The sequence below is a fragment of the Onychomys torridus genome, chromosome 2 (genome assembly GCF_903995425.1).
Source record: "Onychomys torridus chromosome 2, mOncTor1.1, whole genome shotgun sequence".
NCBI lineage: Eukaryota > Metazoa > Chordata > Mammalia > Rodentia > Cricetidae > Onychomys > Onychomys torridus.
This window is the reverse complement of record NC_050444.1, coordinates 30,652,622-30,673,076: the sequence shown is the minus strand read 5'-3', so window position 1 is coordinate 30,673,076 and position 20,455 is coordinate 30,652,622. Positions and strand designations below refer to the sequence as shown.

At 37.1% G+C, this 20,455-nt stretch overlaps 1 long non-coding RNA gene across 3 annotated transcripts in view; it reads right to left on the bottom strand.

Annotated features, from left to right (window-relative positions):
- The window catches only part of LOC118578170, a 66,243-nt gene that overhangs the window by 39,674 nt on the left and 6,114 nt on the right, over positions 1-20,455 (bottom strand). The gene's annotated exons all lie outside the window — the stretch shown is intronic.

Genomic DNA, 20,455 nt, shown 5'->3' with positions numbered 1-20,455 from the left:
GCATGCTTAAGACTATTGTTCCCTTCCTATTTCTTTGGGGACTACCAGTGTGTCTTGGTGGAATAATTCAAAAGACTCAGTAGGGTTCAAATGACTACTAAATTACTTATAATCATTTAAATTATTCATTTTTAAATTAATTTGCATATTTAAATAATTCTCAATTTTAAACTTGGTGCGATGGCTCATGTCTATATTCCCAACATTTGTGAGATAAAGGAAGAGAATGAGAAGCTCATAGCCAGCCTTTGATACATAAAAACCTCAAGGCCAGCTTTGACTATGTGAGAACTGGTCTCAAAAATTAATAAAATAGCAATAATTCTTAATTCTGAATCCTATTGAAAAGCTATAATCTGAATACCAGAGAAAAACACATCTATTATTTTGCTAATGGGTAGAGTATCAAACTGTTTACTAAGTACGTATCGTTGTATCCATAAATTAGTACAGCTCATCAGAGAAGCTTCTCTTTGCTGTGGACAGATACTTGTAGTGATAAAGTGTGTACCCTAATAAACTTAGAGGACAGAGCCAGCCACAAGATTAGACATAGAGGTCAGGCAGTGGTGGCTTACACCATTAATCCTATCACTGGAGAGGCAGAGATCCATCTGGATCTCTGTGAGTTCAAGGCCATACTGGGCTATAGGACATTGATCCCATATAGGAGAGAAACAGAGCCAGACAGTGGTGGCACACACCTTTAATCCCAGCACTTGAAATCTCATGCCTTTGCTTGGGAAGCACACACACCTTTAATCCCAGGAACTAATACAGCAGGGCAGAAAAGGGTATATACGATATGAGGAAACAGGAACTCACTCTCTGCAGGCTGAGGATTTCATAGAGGTAAAAACTAGAGTTTGGCTGTTCTCCTTCTCTGATCTTCCAGCTTTCACACTGATATCTGGCTCTGGGATTTTTATTAAAAGAACATCTAAGATTTGAACAACAGATATTAATACAGACACCTCGGTCAAAGATCAGAGATTTAGTGACTATGGAGTACTCAGCCTTCAACGGGACATCTATACCACACTCCTGCCTAAACTTCAGTGGAAGAAGAGGTAGAAAGTGTGTAAGAGACAGAGGAGAGTATTGTTGCTGTAGTGTCTTCTGGGCATGACAGGCTCGTTGAACTCAGGAACTAACAGCAGTTGTGTCTGTCTCCACAAGATTTGAATACCATCAAGCCAGTCGACTTGCCAGTATGGGCAGAATGGCTGGCAGCACACAAAAGTAGCTCTAATTGAAAAGAGTGGACTATATAATAAGGGGGGAATCTGGGGACATGCAGTTAAGAGGAAGATGTAGGAAGAAGGGTCTTAGGGGACAAGGGTACAGAAGTAAGTGATATGATAAAAAGTGACATGGATATGATGAAAATATATTGTACACATGTGAAAAATCTCAAAGAATAAATTGTAAAAGCATATGTACATGGTAAAGGAGGAGTTAAAATTGTGTTAAGATATAGAAAACATATTTTCTAAAAACTACAGGTAACTAGTCAGAGAACCATTGTTAAAGTGTCAGAAATAAATAATTTTATGTTTGTCAAACTCTGAAGGGCAAAACTTTTTAAATTTCAAAGAAAATATTAAAAGATTTACCCACTTAAAATTGTTGAAAGAGAATGTAAAGTTTAAGCAGTCAAAAGAAACTATGTGCAGCATGGCTTTATAGAATATTTTCTTGTAAAAAGTAAAACAGCTAAGAATGATTGACATGAAACAATATAAAAAGAAAACAAAATTCATGTCCAATAACATAGACTATGAAATTTGGTTTAAATTTAACAATAATAACATGCTCCAAGAATCTATCGCTATCAGAAAATCTTAGACAGGTAAGGTAAAGTTAGACAGGAAATATTTACTATCTCCTGAATTCATTCTGTTCCTGAATGAATGTTAAGCATTCTTGTTGTCTTTTTCTTTTTCTTTCTTTCTTTCTTTCTTTCTTTCTTTCTTTCTTTCTTTCTTTCTTTCTTTCTTTCTCTCTTTCTCTTTCTTTCTTTCTTTCTTTCCTTCCTTCCTTCCTTCCTTCTTTCTTTCTTTCTTTCTTTCTTTCTTTCTTTCTTTCCTTCCTTCCTTCCTTCCTTCCTTCCCTCTTTCTTTCTTTTTTTCTTTCTTTCTTTCTTTCTTTCTTTCTTTCTTTCTTTCTTTCTTTCTTTCTTTCTTTCATCAATTTCACCCAAATGTCCCTGAGGATGGGCTTTCTGTGTCCTGAGTATCTAAACTTTCCTGCCCAAATCAGTCTGAATATCTTGGCTTGTTTTGGCTGTGCAAAGTCCATGAAGGCATCTATCATTTGCTTGTAACTGTCAATTGAAAGGGCGACTTATGGTCACACACGAGGGCACAAGTGACCCAAAGCAGAGAACCAGGAAGAGACTGAATATGTGTGACCCTGTCAGTATGAAAGGGAAGGACTCTGTGTTTTCTTTCCTAAAATTAAATATAGAACTTCCTAGCAGAATGAAAACAGAGCAGAGCATTAAAAGATGAAACAATGCACAAGGAAGGCATTGCTTCTTTTCGATAGATTTTAACATTTATAAACTAGTTCACACTTGTCAGGAACTCTGTTGTACAGGCCTTGTTTGTGCAGGCACGCACTGCCTGTATTAGGGCATCAGTCTCTTCACTTAAAAGGAAGAAGAAGAAGACACGAGTTGCGTTACCATGAACAGGCAATAGTATTTGAGGAAAAAATACAAAGAACCTTTTTGCTTCATTCCCACAATTAATAAATATATATAGACACCTAAGTCTCTCTCTCTCTCTCTCTCTCTCTCTCTCTCTCTCTATATATATATATATATATATATATATATATATATTATATAAATATATATCTCTACCTAAATGATAAAGGCAAAGGCTGACCTTGATGGGCTTGAAATCAGCATGTCACTCTTAGTGGTCTCCAACATAAAGATCTGACCTTATTAGCTTTGCAGAATTACTTTTCCCTATATTGCTTTACATTCTATTTTTCCATACTAAACATTCCATAAGACTATCAGTTTCATAAAGATAGTATCTCTTTGTGATTGTGACCTCAATATGGTAAAAATTCTAAGTCTAATGCCAATTGTGAAGATAAAATTAAATTACCTTTTAGATGCTTGTGGAGTATTTTTATGTAAAATCAAGAACCTATAAATGTAATGTTTACAAACTCAAAAGATTATATAGTCTTGGTATTTTAAATTAAATTTACTTTGTACAAGATTTTCCTTTTATATTTGAACTTTTTTAGTTCTTAGGAGATGCCTCAAAATAAGAGTTTTAGTAAAAGTAGCATTCTTAAAGACACTAAAATTATCTAGAATTAACAGTGATGGGTCACAGACAATTAAGCCCTAATAAAGTGCCAGGTGTTGTTTACTTTCATGGCATATTCAAAATCCACCACTTAAGGATTCTTTCCCTGTTACTAGAATATTTATTTTACACAAAAGGAAAAGCAGACCTGAAGAAGTTAACCACCCCTTGAGTCACCCTAAACACACCCGACTGCAGTTGGATCTCATACTCTCCTCAGACCCCAGAGTCCCTGTTTGTTTGTTCTCTTCGTATTGCCTGTTGTCTGGAACAGCATAGGCCCCGTGTGTTTCCTCCAGCACGGGTGCCAGTAAGCTGTGCCTAGAACCCAGGAGACACATAAAGTGATTTTTAACTCAACAAATTTGAATGAAGGGAATCCAAGACCTGAAAGGCCTTTAAGTCAGATTTTCATCAAGGTAGATATCTACTTATGTGTGTTACTGTTTCTTGAGTTCTGACTATTTGTAAAGCAGTCTCCACTTAAGTAAGTTTCACAATTTCTTAATGAAGCAAAGTGCTTGTATCTCACCAACAGAGCACGTATTAGATAACAAACTGTAACAAACTTTCTTATCATCTGCAGCTCTTATGCGTCACTGAAACACGGAAGTTTTAGTGAAAAATTTTATTTACAAAAGTAAATGCAACAGAAAAATATTAGTGAGATTACAGAAAACTAGACACTGAATCCTGTCTTGGGGATAAAACTCAAATTATCCTAAAGCATAAGGCTTCTGTATCTAGACTTATAAAATAGTCTAGTTTTGGAAAGGAACAAACTATCTATCCATAATTATTCAAGCAATCATAACTAACTATGAATTAGCTATACAGTAAAAGTACAGAGAAATCATACTACACTGATGAGGGTCGAGAGACCAAGCTATCAAAACAATCTCCAGTGTACCTGCCACACCCATTCATCTGACATCCCTGTCTTGGACTGTAATTCTAGACACATCTACTCTTTATTAAGACCAAATAGCCAAAGTCAGCAGGCTTCAGCCAGTCATATTTTCTCCTTATTTCTGCACTAGAGGAGGACAGTGAAGGACTGCTTGCTCTCTACGCAGAAAGATACGCTTTCATCCCCATGGATTTGAAGAGAAGGGCGTTTGCTAAGTGACTATTAGGGAAACAGCATGAGAGTGCTTAAGGGGGTGGTCGGATCCCATCTCTAGTACTTATCTGCTTTTATAAACTTGTGCAAGGGACTTGACCTCACTGTGCCTTGATTTCTGTCATCTGTAAAGGGGGGGATAATAAGAAGAACACTGCAGCAGTTATGTGGATGAACCTGACAATGTTAGTGAGTTGCTTGTCACAGTGCCTGGCACAGGGGTGCATTCCAGGAACCTTAACTTTGTAACCTAGGAGTTGTCAATGTTTAACAAAAGCTGAAAGCTTCCTTCCCCTTGATTCACATATGAATTAAATCTTACTGCTGTTTTCGACATCCAAGTTCCTAGTTAATGAACAGGTTTAATGCATGTGCAACATTCCTAAGGCTTCCTCCCTGTTATCTTTCAAGGAGGAGGATAATGGCTAAACACTGGAGGAAGATATCCCGGTTACCCTGGGGGACTTTATGCTAAGTGAGGCATAGTCAGTCACCAAGGAGGGACAGGCATGTGATATCTATAGTAGCTCAGTTCATTGACCAAGGCAAGGGGAGGATAGTAGTTGGTTAGAGTCTGTCGGAAGGGAGAAAGGGCTATTTGGGGTGTATGCAGTTATGTAGAACAGAGAGACCTAGAGAATCCACGTGCACCTTCAAACTCATTGAAGAATAAATCACACTTTATGTGGGTTTTGCAATAATTTTTTTTTTAAAAGTGTGGGGGGGCAGATAGAGATAATAGGAAAGGAGAAGATGAGGAGAAGTGAGAGGAAAGGGAGGAGGGAGAAAAGGAGGAAAGATCTTTTGTTCTGATAAAGAATTGAGGCCAATAGCAAAAATGTATGTTTCTTATAATTCCCATTTGTTTTTAGCAAATCCCTCTTTAAAAAAAAAAAAAAAAGGAGAGTAACTGGAAAGAAGTCCTCAAAACTTACATTAGAGGTAAAAGTTATCTGACACTTTGAGCCATATTCTCCCATTTTGTCAGCTGCTGTCTGTTAGAGAATTTTATTCCGGAAGCAGTTGGAGCACCCAGTAATTCAAGTGAGCAGCTTCTGGAAGCACCCATTTACACAGTGCCAGTATTGGGCATCTGCACTCGTAAGCTGTAAAGTGCAAGGATAATCAAAAGGACAGAATGAGGGTCTTAAAGGGTCTGGGACTCCAGCACTTTTCCAGATCTCAAATCTAGTTATATAACACCCGCATCTTTACTCATACATTTATTTCTCAGACTAAGAGGGATCATATAAATCAGTGTGTGGATTTGAAAAGAACAATTTATGGGTCCCCTGAATTTAAATGATGATACCACAGGCTATTGTGGTAATTAAAAAGAAAGCAGCAAACAATACTAAGTCATGGTTTGGAAATGCTGAGTGCTGACATGTTTGGGTTCTGCATGCTGTCCTTTCTGATATTAGGCAGAGAAGACCTCCATAGGAAAATATCTGCATGTGTGTTTGCTCATGATTTCTGTACTTAGTTAAAGGAGTATCTTCGCTGGTCTTATAAAACAAAAAGAAACAGTAATGTGGTTCATGATAATGAAGATCAAATGAGCCAGGGGAGCAGAGGCTTTGGACTGGTCAATGCAGGCACTCTTTCAAGGCTTGTTTCTTTATCATAGAGTAAGAATATAAATATTTTTAGAGACCTTGAACTGTTCACTATGCAGGTTTATTGTGACTTTTCCAAATTCCTCACAACTGGATGCTAACTTTGAAACTTTATAAAATGTATTTCCTAACCTGATGCAATAATGTCACTGGATGTTATTTTAAGGTATTTATCAAATTTTAGCTATATCAATGAAAGGGTTTGTAAGCTAAAAATGCTTACCAGAATCCTTGCATAAATAATTGCAGCATAGTTGGTATGCTTTAAAATAGATATGCACATTTCAGTACCTATCAAACATTTAATAAAAGATTATTCTTCAAGGCAATTTGCAAACGAAGGATCTATCTAGATATATGTCAGTGTAAATCAGGAAGCTTCAGTTCACCATTTCTCTAAACAACTATGCCATAATCTTTGCTAGCTCTGGTTTTGTGAGGCCATCATAAATCTACCACATTGCCCTGTCTCCTCTCAGTGCACTCTGAAATCCAGATACTGGGAAGTACGGTGAACTACACATACAAGGAAATCTGTCTTCCTAGTCAGCTAAAAATCTCCATCACCTGTGGGATAGATCTCATTTTAACCAGATCTTAACAGAAACACACTCACTGTGCACAGAGTGCTCTGTGTTATGATGTGTTATTGAAAACCACCTTGCATCTTGGCCTACACAAATGGAATAAGAATGGGTGCTCCTTTTTCTGCATGTGTGTATGTAGTTTGCACATGTCTACTAAGCTAGCCAGGATTCAAATGGCAAACAAACAAACAACAACAACAAAAAAAAAAAAAACATTTTTCTCAATTTGTCATTGCTGATACATAATTTGATTCTACCTAAACTTGCTAACATCATCCAAATGGAAGGAACAATTGAAATTCATTATGTAAGATGTATCTCCAATGCTGAAGGTGTCTGCTAAAAGAAAAGCAAAATAAATGAATAAAAATATTTAATCTTAAGTGTTCAGACTTAAAATGGCATATTAAAACCAGAAAAAAATGTAAACCTTTCTTTTTCTGGAATTATACTTTATAGTTTTGTATTTATTGAATGCATTCATAGTCTCCCTTAGGATGTGAAATGTATGGAAATATATGTGCATTACTAAAGAAAGAACTAAATTTATTCTTTCCCCACATCATGCTCCTCTTTGCAGTAGAGGTTTTTAATTCAATACAGAGCTAGAATGAGATGGAGCCAATTTCCTGGTCTATCTGTGACAAATGCTGAAAGTGGCACAAGATTAACAAATTAGCTGGAGTAGAGATCTCAAAAGATTTTTCTGTGTCTCTAAATCAAAATTCAGACTTTATTTTAAATGAAGCCTTCTTTGGAATTCAATAATAAATAGGAATATTTTATTTCTCTGTATTTAAGATGAAAAGATGGCATGTCTGGCAACATATTAGAATTTTTAAATGAATATTTTCATTGTAAGGCAGCCTGCAAAGATGATATATTTACAGTCTAAAATTATTATAATTATTATGTGGTATACTGGATTAATAACCCTAATATGTGTTTTGTTAAAGCTCAAAATAGTCTTGTCAAAATAACTAGCAACTCCAAAAATAACAGCACAAAACGAACATTTGATCCTGTATGTCCATGGGATTAAAAAAAAAAAAAAAAAAAAAAAAAGATCAGGTACAAGGCAAATGCATTTGACTTTCTAATAACATTTGGTAACATGATTTCAAGTAAATATACATACACAAATGTATATTTCAGGTGTTGCTATTTTATCTGTCCAGAGAATTGTGTGTTTGACATAACCCATGTACCTAACATCAAACAACTGAAATATCTGTGACAATAAAAGTATGTAGCAGTTATAGAATTATTTAATTTGGAAGAAATGATTACCTTTAATAATCATATGTACTTGAATTTATTACTACTTTTTGTTGAGCAATTTGCATACTGAGAATGGTGTCTATTTTCTTAAAGAATGAGCTTCTGACATTGAACAGCTACATAAAGAAGATATTCTAAAATACATGTTTTGAAATTGGCTCCCTCATTCGTGTTTGGAACATGGCTGTGGTCCAACTGATTTGATTGGACTAAAATTTTATAGAGATAATAGCATGTAAAGCAAGCACAGTCTTCCTTCTTCTCTCCAAACACACTAGCACGCTTAAAATTCGAGAGGAGCACTGGACAGGTTGAGCCTCAGTCGCCGGGTCTCCCTCCCTGTATCTGCTCACGTTGACAGACTATGTCATAATACATCAACAGAAAGATCAGCACTGAAGAATGAAATTTCATCGCCTGACAGCAAGAGCAAAACTGATTTTTAGTATTAAATTAGTAAAAATATCCCATTACCTCACTTCCAATTAGTCTACTATCTTTGAAAAACAAAGTGTCTTCTATAACCACAAACGTACACGGAGGCGCCAAGGTTTGTTTACATGTATAGAACTACCCTCAGACTGACAGCATATCTTCATTTTCCTTTTTATATGTTACTTTATTTCGCAAATCTTGGAAGCCACTTAGGAATTTTTTTAAAAAAATAAAATTTAATGAGATATGTAAAACCTGTAGAAATCAACTGACCACTGAAACAGAAAGGGGTCTTTAAACTGCTAATAAACTTAGGGGCCCTTTTTCATACGGCATCCTCTTCTGTGTTTGGATTGCAGTGGAGATTAACAATGGCTGTAATAAAGAATGTCTTTTGCAGCCTACAGCATCATCTGCCACTTAGACTTCCATTTCGTCCCCGTTTCGATGTCCTACAACGCATGCACTTCTCTTTTGTCTATTATCCCAGAGTTGTGCTATTCCCAAATATTGACATCATCTACTTTTATCAGCATTAACTGCTCCGCGGCTTTCCAGGCTCATGCTCGGCTCTATTTCTTCCTATTGATTATCTTCCTCACTCCAGCAGGTAGCTAGCCGGCAAGGCTGTCCTGAGAAATAGCTTCCAATGACTTTATACGCACAATTTACACGGAATTGTTTAAAGAAGATATTAGCCTCAATACAAATCAGTGAAGCTCATTTAGTCAATACTGCACGATTCTGCTGCTGGCACCCTGTCACATGTGACTCTTTACAGTCAGCTGCCGAACCCAATCTGCACATTAGCCTTAGTATTTAGTTTCATATTAAAATGAAGGCAGCATTTTTTGCTTTTGCTTTTCTGTTTGAAATCTTTTCAGTGTACTTTTTACATCACCTCACCGAACCATGTGATAGTAATATATTTTGAAATATAAAAACCTGAGATTAAATGTTTGATTCTTGACAGTGTTCTTAAATATAATAAATTCAAAAGGAAATACTGTTAAGTTAAAATGGAGTGTTTTTCATTAAGTCCAATCAAATGGTAGACAACAAAGGATCTTTTATTTGAGAATATGAAGTGAAAATGAAAACCAGAAAACCTTTACTAAGAAAAGGTCCAGCCAAATTATGTTGGAAGGAGGTCTCCAGATTGAGCCTGGGTGTTTCTTTTGCTAAAAGTGAATTAAACTAAGATATGCTATGAAGAAATATTTCACAATGAAGCAAGACGTAATGCTTTTTTGGAGATGAAAATAAGGGCTAAGAACAGTTTTCTTTGAAAATAATTCTAAAGAAAGATCACATATGAAAAAAATTGCCACAGCATCTGATCGTTTCTTATAATCATAACAGGGAAATGTTTGGGGTATAGTGGCACTGGCCCCTCCCCGATGGTAAGGCTGTAAAATCTAGAAGCAGTGTTTACATTTCACAATCGCCCCCTCCTTAAACTGCTAGTTTATGATAGCTAATAAGATGATATCCAAAATCTAAATGTGAAATTTAATATCATGAAATAACTAGGCAATATAATACTACTCTGAGTGTTTGTGCAAATATTGCAAAATAAACTACAATACTTTAAAATTCTTCAGGGGTTGCATAATACTTAAGTGAAGGCTTGCATAAAAAAAAAGCCAAGCTATCAAATAGGCATATTTATCTCTATTGTATTATCCTAATTTTTTTACTTGAAAACATCATTAAAAATCTCAAAATCCATGCAAATAAGTGCCAATTAATTCTGCTGGCATATTTCTTTGGAAAAAAGAAACGCACCCCCCACAAAAAAAAACAGAAAAAAAATCATAATATTAAAATAGTCTATTTTTATAAAATGCATCTTAGAACTTTACTGACTGAGTCAACAGAAAGCTTTGGGGATAGGAATGTCAGAAAATATATGAATCTTGATTTTGGAGACTTTTAAAGGCTGCATAGATAATATTTTAAGAAACAGGGAAGAAGTGAATGAAATGACCACTTTTAATAAGGACTTCATAATAAATAAAAACATCATGGAAAGCAGTTATAATTAAATCACACAACAAATAATTGTAAGTATTTCACGATTTTTCTCATTTTGACTATAAAAGGTTAAAGGTGATTTTTGTGTGACCCTTGCCTTCTTTTGCTTTCCCTCTAAATATCACTTTTTGGTAGCTGGGACTCTGAAGCCCAGGTAGAAAAGACATGCTAAAACATGGCCGGTCTGTCCTGATTGTCCGACTTCTCACACATTTATTGCAAGCTGACACTCACATAACAGCCTTTTTATCACAAAGATTCAACAAAGAACAATTCAGGTACCTAGGGAAAATCATACTCAAGGAGAGGGAGAAATGCTTTAACTGCATATTCGGTCGGCATAAGCGCAGGCATGGCAATCAGCATTGGAATATCTGTGTGCAGCAGTGATTTGAAAGAAGTCAACAGTCTAAATATGATAGTATTTTGTATATGTATCCATACATGTGCATATTGTATATAATGCATGAACACAAATTCTAGCCACACCCAAATGATGAAAACTTAAGCTTTTACAGTTTAAAATATTCTCTGATCACTATGTACTTATATGAAGAAGTATGTTGTACCAGCTGAAAGGCCTTGGTGCTAGTCCATTTATCATATTTTTATTAAATAAAATCATTTACTTTACATGTGCACTTAAATATGGAATACTCTGAAGAAAAAAATGTTAGCAGAAACAATGATGACAAATTGACATGATATTCAGAAACTAACAGGAACAAAGCAGCCAAACACTTCAGGAAAATAAATATTTTTCTGAAAAGACTTCTTATTAGCAGTAATATTTTTAAGTATAAGTGGGTGGTGATTTTAAATGATGTCAGAACATAAAATTCTTAAAACAATGCCATTTTATGGTAAATTTTAAAAGGCAGAGTTTTTAACTGCTTCATTTTGTTTGATACAGTAGAAAAATATTTGTGCTATTTCTCGATATATTAAGCTCCATTTCTACATGAGTAGGATTGTAGTCTCACATCATTACAAGCCTTATGAATGTTCGTATTTATGATGTGTGTTGAAGTCTGATAATAGCGATCTACACTGTAGAAATGCAGATGGCACCAAAGGATGACCATCCAACAAGTCCAGAACTTCCCAGGGGTTTTCCTGGCTGTAGTTTGATAAGCACAACTAGCCAGAAAGTAAACTTTACACCAAAATTAACTTTAAATGAAGTAACACTGAATTTTATGAGATGTTATCTGTTTTAGAATTAAGAACTTCTCGTCTCCAAACTAAACACACATACACACAGTTTTGTTCCAAGACATTCTGCTTTTATTGCTTAGCTGGAAATGAACAAATGAACACACTAATATGATTATTCCATGGCTTCTGTGACATTACATAGCTCTTAAACTGTGTAAACATTTCAGTTAACCTTACATATTTACTCACAGAGGTATTGTTATTATTATTATAGAGTAGGAATATGTTAAGATATCAACTAACAAATATATCAATTCAAATCCAGATACATTTGTTTATTTCAAATAAATAAACAAGATCACTAGTTGAGATTTATTTCCTAATATTTTAGTTACTGCACCTATATCTATAGAAAAATGTGCATAAGCTGAGTACAATATTAAAGAAATCAATATTAGTTGACATTAGCCTTTTAATATATAGAATAACTTTATCCATCTATAACCACACATGAAAAGACAGATATATCATTTATACATACATTCATATACCCTTAATCTAGAATAAACAATAAAAGTGTGTGTGTGTGTGTGTGTGTGTGTGTGTGTGTGTGTGTGTGTGTAGAAGGAGAAATGAAATTTAAAAAAATCAGTATCCTGGCAGAATGTTATAAAGAGTCAGATATTGACTTATTTGAAGATATTGACTTATTTGAAAATGAATATAGTTATATGAAAATTGATAATTTTGTAGCCTCTCTGCATCTCTGTATCTTGCTCTTTCTTTCAATTTGCATAGAAGTGTCTATAGCCACCCAAAAGAAAATGAACACTTGGTGAAAGAATATCCATTACACAGATATTTATAAGGTCTTTTGATTAATTTATTAAACTAATATTTAAATCATTTGAGTTTTCTTTTATGAACTATTCACAACATGTGCATGAAAATTATGTCTTCAATATTTTCCATAAAATTGCCCTACATAATGATGTATATTATTATACCTTATTGTGTTATAAAATATTCTCAAAGTCTTACAATATATCATGAAATAAACCCCAAAACTACAGTGCCTGAATCATAATAATCAAGAATCTAAGTAAAAACAAAGTTTCTTATCATTTGAGTCGGATATAACTGGGAAACCTCTAATTTAATTTTTTTATATATCTATTTGGCTTTTTAAATGAGTCATTTTTAAGGCAGAAATGAAATGATATAGGATTACATATCAAGAAGTTATGTAGCTACTTAGTACTTTCTGTTGTGGTCACCTTGAGGACCCTGGATTTCAGTAGTTACAGACTCAGTATGTCAGTGCTATGATGCTAAGTGATGACATTGTGACTTCCGAAGAAAGAAGCCCTTTCAGACTATCATTTTCAACTTTTGCCTACCTAGAGTGCAGGATGCGCTAATTGCATGCAGCCCATATATACATACACACACATGCATGCATATGTACGCATGCATCCACACATACTTGGTTATACAAAGAAGCCTATATAAACTGTGAGGACAAAAGGGGCATTGCCATGAACCTCAGAAGAAACTCTGGACAAAAAGTTGTCTGTAACTCTCAACCAGATATATTTGCTTCCTAGTTCCTTGTTGACAAGAAAACACTGGCTACCTTCTAAATTAGAAACTAATGACTCACTGCAATCAAAGCAGTTAAGGATAGGTAAAAGAGCCTAGGAGAAGACTACCTTTTTCTAGGCCACAAAGGGTTGAGGGCCTAATTATTTTTAAGTATAATCCAGCCAACCTCTTCTCATGCTTAGCTGCACTGAGTGACACTGTTTGTGATGGCCAGTGTGCTGAAACTGAGCAGGTTGCTGTCAGTTTAAAAATGACTATAATAAAAGTGACCATGAAGATGGATCTTGTGATTTTGCGTTTCTAATCAGTCATCTGTGAAGAACACTTTTGCTTTGATTCAGCAGACTGCTGACAGCCATGATTGATAGCGCATGAGGATGAATAAGGTTATTAACTGTCTTCCTATTAAGCTCAATGTATTACTCCTCTAGGTGTGTCTCATACGTTAAGTTAAAGTACTTACTCAGGTAAGGTCAGGAATGAACTCTACAGAGATGGTATCCACCCGGCCGAAAATGAGTGATGCATTCTTGCATTATTTTTTTAGTGTAGCATTCAAACTGCATTTAATTCCCCATGTTGTTCATTAGCATATTATGTGTTGTGAAAACACTATGGGAACAAGAGGCCCCATTGAGTGTAAAGATCTGAATGTAGGGCTAACTAACCTCCTGTATAGCATTCAGATAGAATGCCTAAACAGCCATATCTCGTATAATCTGCGAGCGTTGTTTTAAAGGAGACAGGGAAATTAACTGATGATTACAAATAAAAGTATTGCATAAGCAAGATTCATTAAATTTTCAATCATACACAAATGAAAAGTTTATAGCAAAATCATGTAATGTCAATACATCAAAAATTCAAAGGAACTATTAATTCCTGGGCATTTTGGCTTAACTAAAGATATTAAGCTATTAATTTTACTTCTTAAAAAATTCAAGCAATTATATATAATGTATACATAAATGAACATTTTAGTGACAATGTAAATACACGTCCTTGACTTGAATACTATATATGCAGATATACAAATAATATTACAGATCCTAAGGTATTTAAAGTTTTCCAGTAACTTGAATATATCATTAAACAAAACAATGAAATCTTAGAATTTATGTCATATTCTGTGTGTATTTATTCTTCCGGAAGCTAAAATATATTGAAATATTTTGAACACTTCACTTATCTTTAAAACCTTTTCCATTTACAAGTTTGATTCTATGAGAAAAGAAAAACATTAAACAAATATATTTTAATTTAAAATATAGTGCGTTGCTTTTTCATGTATTTCACACTGCAAACCCTCAAGTATGAAGTGATTTAGCCACATAGACTTCAGGATAACACTAACTTGGCAATAAGTATCCATTTAAACTGTAACCAAATTTCAGTTCTGTGTTTTTGGCAGATCTTCACTGAGCAATATTGCACAGCGGCATGAAACAAGACAATGTTATCTGAACATCCTCAGAATTTCAATGTCAGAGAATACACGTTTTTCCTGAATGTTGTAACTGTCTTTCTGGGAGTTTTATGCATATTTTGATCTTTAATAAATTACATTTTCTAAGTGTGATGCTTTAATATTGGTATCTATCAACAAGGAAATAGAGAGCAAGGAAGGATATCAGGGTCAAGATTTCATTGAATTTTTTTAAGGCTCAAAACTTGGCTCTGCCTGGCTTTTTCCACCTGCCAATTGCTGTCTTGGAGAGCCTTTCCAGTTCTCCAGGATTCTATGCATGCCAAGTAAAATTTAAATTCTCACACACTGAAAGCCTTTCTTTTAAAGGCAGATAAAATAAAACTTGCTAATTTAATGTGTTGTTTACATTACATTTAAGGGAACTTAAGTGTAAATTTTTAGAATTCATATAAGATTTCCTCAATGAGACACATGAACTCTATTTCTTAAATGAAGTTCTCCCTTTATTCTATCCAACTTCAACAGGGAAACTTAGAAAGCAATGTTGTTAGTGATTCTTGGGGGACATATAGCCAATGGCACCCTTCTCGATTCTTGTACAAATATTTGTTTGCCCAAGGTTTTGCAAGGAAACTTTAAATGAAAAACAACTGATGTGCTGTGGATTTCTCAAAAAGGCCTGTCTTGATCTTCAGGTTGTCAATGAACAGTGTGCTCTAAACTGCCTCATAGCAGACAACGCTCTGCAATGTTAGAAACCTGCTTGCATTCCTACTGGGATAATCATCCGTTTCTTAAGAAGGTGGAGATACAAAGGCCAGACAGGGCTGGGGGAGGTGACACATACATTTTTAAAGTTTCCTCCCTTTCTGGAAACTGTCCAGAACTCACATTACACACCAACACACAATATATGAAAAGAAAAAGCAAAGGCAGCTTAAGATAAGGTTTAGGCCATTTCCAAGCCTTGAGCCATAGCGCACCTAACTTAACACTGGCAGACAACAGTATTTTTTAATGTGTTATATATATATATATATATATATATATATATATATATATATATATATATATTTCATTCATGTTGCTCAAGCAAATGACAGACCTTAAAAAAAAAAAAAAAAAGGCAGACCTGGCAAAGAAACCTTAGGCTTTGGGGCAAGCCCTTTATATCTCTGAGGCTACTGAGACTATTGGTGGACTAGTGGAGCAGAGAGCAGAGAGTTTTGGTTTATCATTTCCAGAATTGGGACTCCTTTGAGTTACACGCATCTCCATTTCTCCTCCTCCTCCTCTTCCAGAACTACTAAGTGGCACGGTACAGGACTATGCAGTGGTGCACACACGCAGTCTGACTTTGGAGGCCGGCAGCTGCTGTCCACTGCCAGCCCATGTACATGAGTGCCTTAGCCACTCTGCTCTTCTGCCCAGCCCATTCTTGGCTGCCGGTGTTGCTGCTGTCATGTCAGCCGGTGATTTGATAGGCTTGTCGGGTTGCCATGGTGTTGACTTCTTGCCTCTGAGGAGCTGCCCAATGACTGGAGGTCTGGGATTAAAGCGGGAAGAGGCAGCGGCCACAGCGATTTTCTGAGGCAGCTGCGTCAGCTAGAAGAAAAGGGACGAGGTCTTTAGCCTGCTCTCCCTCTCGCTCTCGGGGCCCACAGCCAGGGAAAGAATAGAAACGGTGGCAGGTGAAACAGTGGCCTTCGCAAGCCAGAAGACACAAGGGAGGGTGGGAGACCACTAGGGAATAACTCAGACGCAAACTGCACGTGCCAAGAAGGAAAATCTTCAGAATTCGTTATTCACACAAGACGTCACCCCGGGCTGGATGGAGGGACTCAGAATCCTTTTTAAGGGGGTGGGTGTTTAAAGGGGTTCTGTTGCTTGCCCCCCTACATCCCAGTCCTCATTCCAGCAGGGCAGCCAGCTGACAAATAAAGAGGCGCTTTGCAGAGAACTTTAAATCTCAGACAGGACACTCATGGCAAGAAGAGAACGTGCGGTTAGATGCCAGCGGGTGCGAGGGCACAGCCGCCACTCACTGCGGCCGCTGGAGCAGGGGCCGGGAAGCCAGGAGCGCTCTGTGCACAAGCCCCAGACGGAAACTGTAAACTGCGTGCTGCAGGGGAAAGAGCCCGCTTCTGTTATAAATTAGGAGTTAGGTGAAGGTTACGCAAAGAAGAAAAGGGAAAGTAAAGCTGTTAAAAGAATAGAGTAAAAACCCCTGGGACTTCAACTTGAAATCCCCCCCTCTCACTCCCCAACCCAAGGGGAGGAGGAGAAAGAGGAGGAGAGCACATTCTGGTGTGATGAGAACTCTCTGGAATGTCTGGAGGAGAGGTTTGAAGTGAGAGGGTAAGAAGACCCCAGTTGCCAAATAAATGGCAGGAGAGTGGTGGAGGGGGGGGGGAGGGGAGGAACAGTGGAGACTTGTCCAGATTCAGCGAAGGGACTCGGGGATTAGTTGTAAGAGTGGGATTCCAGTAGAATGGAAACAAGTTTAGGCTCCAAGCGGACGGAGGGGGGAAGCAGCGACCGCAGTGAGTTGGAACTGTGGCGAAGGTGCAAGCTGCTGAGGAAGGCGAGCGTGGAAAGACAGCCCTGGTCAACTGGAAGGACCCGAGGCAGGAGCCACGGTCCGCACGCAGGGCGCCGGTCGAAGAAGAGGAAGGAGACAGTCGGTGGATCAGCGCTGCAGGGGAGAGCCAGAAGAGCTGCCCGCCGCCAGGTGCCACAGCCCGGCGCCCCGCTCCCAGCTACGCGGGGACTTTCCGGGAAGGACCAAACACAAGGGTCTCCGTGGCCGCAAGTCCCCAACACAAGCCTCACTAACTACAGCCACTTTCATTGATTTTCCTTAACAAACACAATGCCCATTAGAGCGACACTTGCCCTGCCCGCAGCTACAATGCCCGAAGTTCTTATGGCAGAGGTTCTCTAGACAGCAGTTCTGACATTTCCAAATAAATCGTTTTCCCTTCATCCTAGGTTTAGGAAAACTACTTCCTTTTCCTATATAATTTGGGATTCACCTTCTAAAATAAGACAAGTCCAGCCTCAACTTTGTAAATCCAGTAGGGTTCGCTCTTATTTGCATATTAATTTTTGCTAATCAGAAGTAACTCAATTTGGAAGGAAAACGCCGGCTAAGAAACCGACTGGTCTGCATCTGCGGAGAAATTAACACTAGTCTGGCAGGCACCCTTAAGCAAGAACCCTTGAGTTGTCTCTGAAATAGTCCTTTAAAAATGAGGAAAGTATTTATTTTAAAGACCCCCCCCCCTCAAATGCCGTTTCTGCCCGAGGTTCTTCCACACATGTCAAAGGGTTGTTGAATTATTCATTATTGTAATTGCTATCATCATTGTCATTATTCCCTTCCATGTGGAAATAATTTTATTATCGTAATTTGATATCTGAAGAATTTCCTGTTAGTCGTTTGATAATCATTTTTTTCTACTGAAAAGAAAAGTTTTGTTTATAAATGAGATAGAGAAAATGTTTTAAATGCTTTGATGTTTGCTATAGATTTCCGTTTATCTAATCGATCGGAATGCCAATAAAATCGATTAAAGGTTTAGTGTTTTACAAACAACCATTTTGTGCTTTTTGATTTTACGTTCAGAATGATTTTAATAAAGCTAATGTTTTCCTTTAACAGTCTCTCTTTAAAAAAAAAAAAAAGCTTCATCGTTTTCCCTTTTATTATGAGAAGTTCCCACTTGGAGTTCTCCAAATAAAAAAATACACACACAAAAATAAGCAATGGTTTAAATTTCATTCTCTTTTTGCCCGAGGTATTTAAATAAAGCCCTTTAAAATCTTGGTGAATTATAAGCGATCATTCAGTGATTGCGGAATATTAAATTAAACTTAGATAAATCCGCATTGAAGGAGGCAGCACCCAATCCTGAATTTATTTCCCATTTTCCCTAACAGCATCACTGCGTTCTTCTCCTTGCAATGACAATGTGCCAAATCTGGGCATTTTGAAAACATTTTCCATATGCTTTAGCGGGGCACTGATAGACGAAGAGGAGAAGGGGATGATCTTTTTGCTCTGAGGTATTTCATTTAACCTTTTCTCTTAGACTTTCACTGATAATCATTTTAAAGGAAAAGTTTGAAAATAATGTAATGCACTGTGCTTACATTCACCTTTCTTTTCCACCTTGCTCTTTCTTCCTGGAATGCAGTTTTGCTTGTAATCTAATGTGAAGCTATCATGTGTGTACCCTGACAATATTTTGTTTAAGAAAATCTTTGATTAATTTAGTTTCTGCTGGTTGTCTTTGTAATTAAATGTGGATTTAATTATACATTTGGTAACTTAGATCAGATGTGCTGATTGTTGGTGGTAGTATTTAACGGGGCTTGTGTGCCTAGCATTCAAGGACATTACCTACGATGGTGGTGGCTTTTCCTCCACCAGAGCTATCTGCATTATTGTCTTAAAGTGGATGCTTAGATGAATGTAGTGTCCTGTTTTAAAATGCTTTTATCTAGTGGCCAATACAGGATATTGTTTCCATAGCAGTTTATTGACTAGACACAGGTATGTTTAGGTTTTAAAAAGATGACCACTTTCTCTTCTATTCCATGACCGTTTTTTTTTCCCCTTTCTCTCCTTTTTCTACTTGTCTATCATATCTGGATCACCCCTTGGAGCGCTTTCCCCGACTGAGTGTAAATTTTTCATTGGACACTCTTGATGGAAATAGCTCCATATGTTTGCAGAGGGTGGGCTTGTGGTCTTGGGTCTGTGTGGTTTTGGGGGGATGGTGGTGATCAGGGGTCCCCTGTAATTGCAATAAGAGATGTGGAAGTGCTTGTGGAGTTAGTCAGCTGCTATTGTTTGGGAAGAGTCCCAGTCTGATTTTGTTTATGAACCCTGGGCTTGTTGCCCAGAGGGAAAAGAGGTCACTGTACTGTCTGAGCTCTGACCTCAAAGAGGCCAGAGGGCTCTGACTCCTCTTTTTCCTTTTTTCCCTCCTCTCCCTTAATACTTCCCCCTCCCACAGCACCCTGCTTAGCTCCTCCCTCTTTTCCCCATTCCTTTCTTTACCTGTCTGTGTCTGAGTTTACAGAATGAGCTTTCCCACCCCGGAGGTCAGAGCCTCCAGAGAAAAAAGGCTAAAGCAGAGACTGCCTCTGAAAAGCCTCAAGTGGACTTCAGGAAGAGAAAAATGTACATGAATTTGGGAGAACAGAGACCTAGGAGGAGGAGTGTTATTTTAAGATTAATAAATAAATAAACAAATAAGACCATAAAGGAGATAACAGCCAGACTGGAGAGAATCAGGAAAGGATCCAACTGCCCACAAATGCTACACATATACACAGAGGCTTAATATGTCTTCTCTCTTTCGAATGCTATTGCCTTTTCCTCTCACATCAAAGAGGGTGTTGTTTTTTCATGATAAGTCATATTGAAACACACACACACACACACACACACACACACACACACACACACGCCTTTGTTACTTCTCAAGGAAACAAATTTGTTCATAACAAGGTTTTGACACACACCTTTTGAATTATCTCACTGTAAATACGTGCTTGTGACACCTTCCCAAGCAAGCCCTGCACTTTTCCATTCATTTTTAATGTCCCATTTCCTCCTGACCTACACAAATCCTAATATTCCTTGAGACAGAGAGAGAAAGAGAGAGAGAAAGAGAGGGAGAGAGAGAGAGAGAGAGAGAGAGAGAGAGAGAGAATCAGTCTTTGGTATCAAGTTTTAAGTGTGGTAGAAGGAGCTGCTGTGTTAAACAAAAATGTTAGTTAACATATTGCCTTTGTTAAATGGCCCCTGGGTGGAGAAGATCCGACAAAAAAGA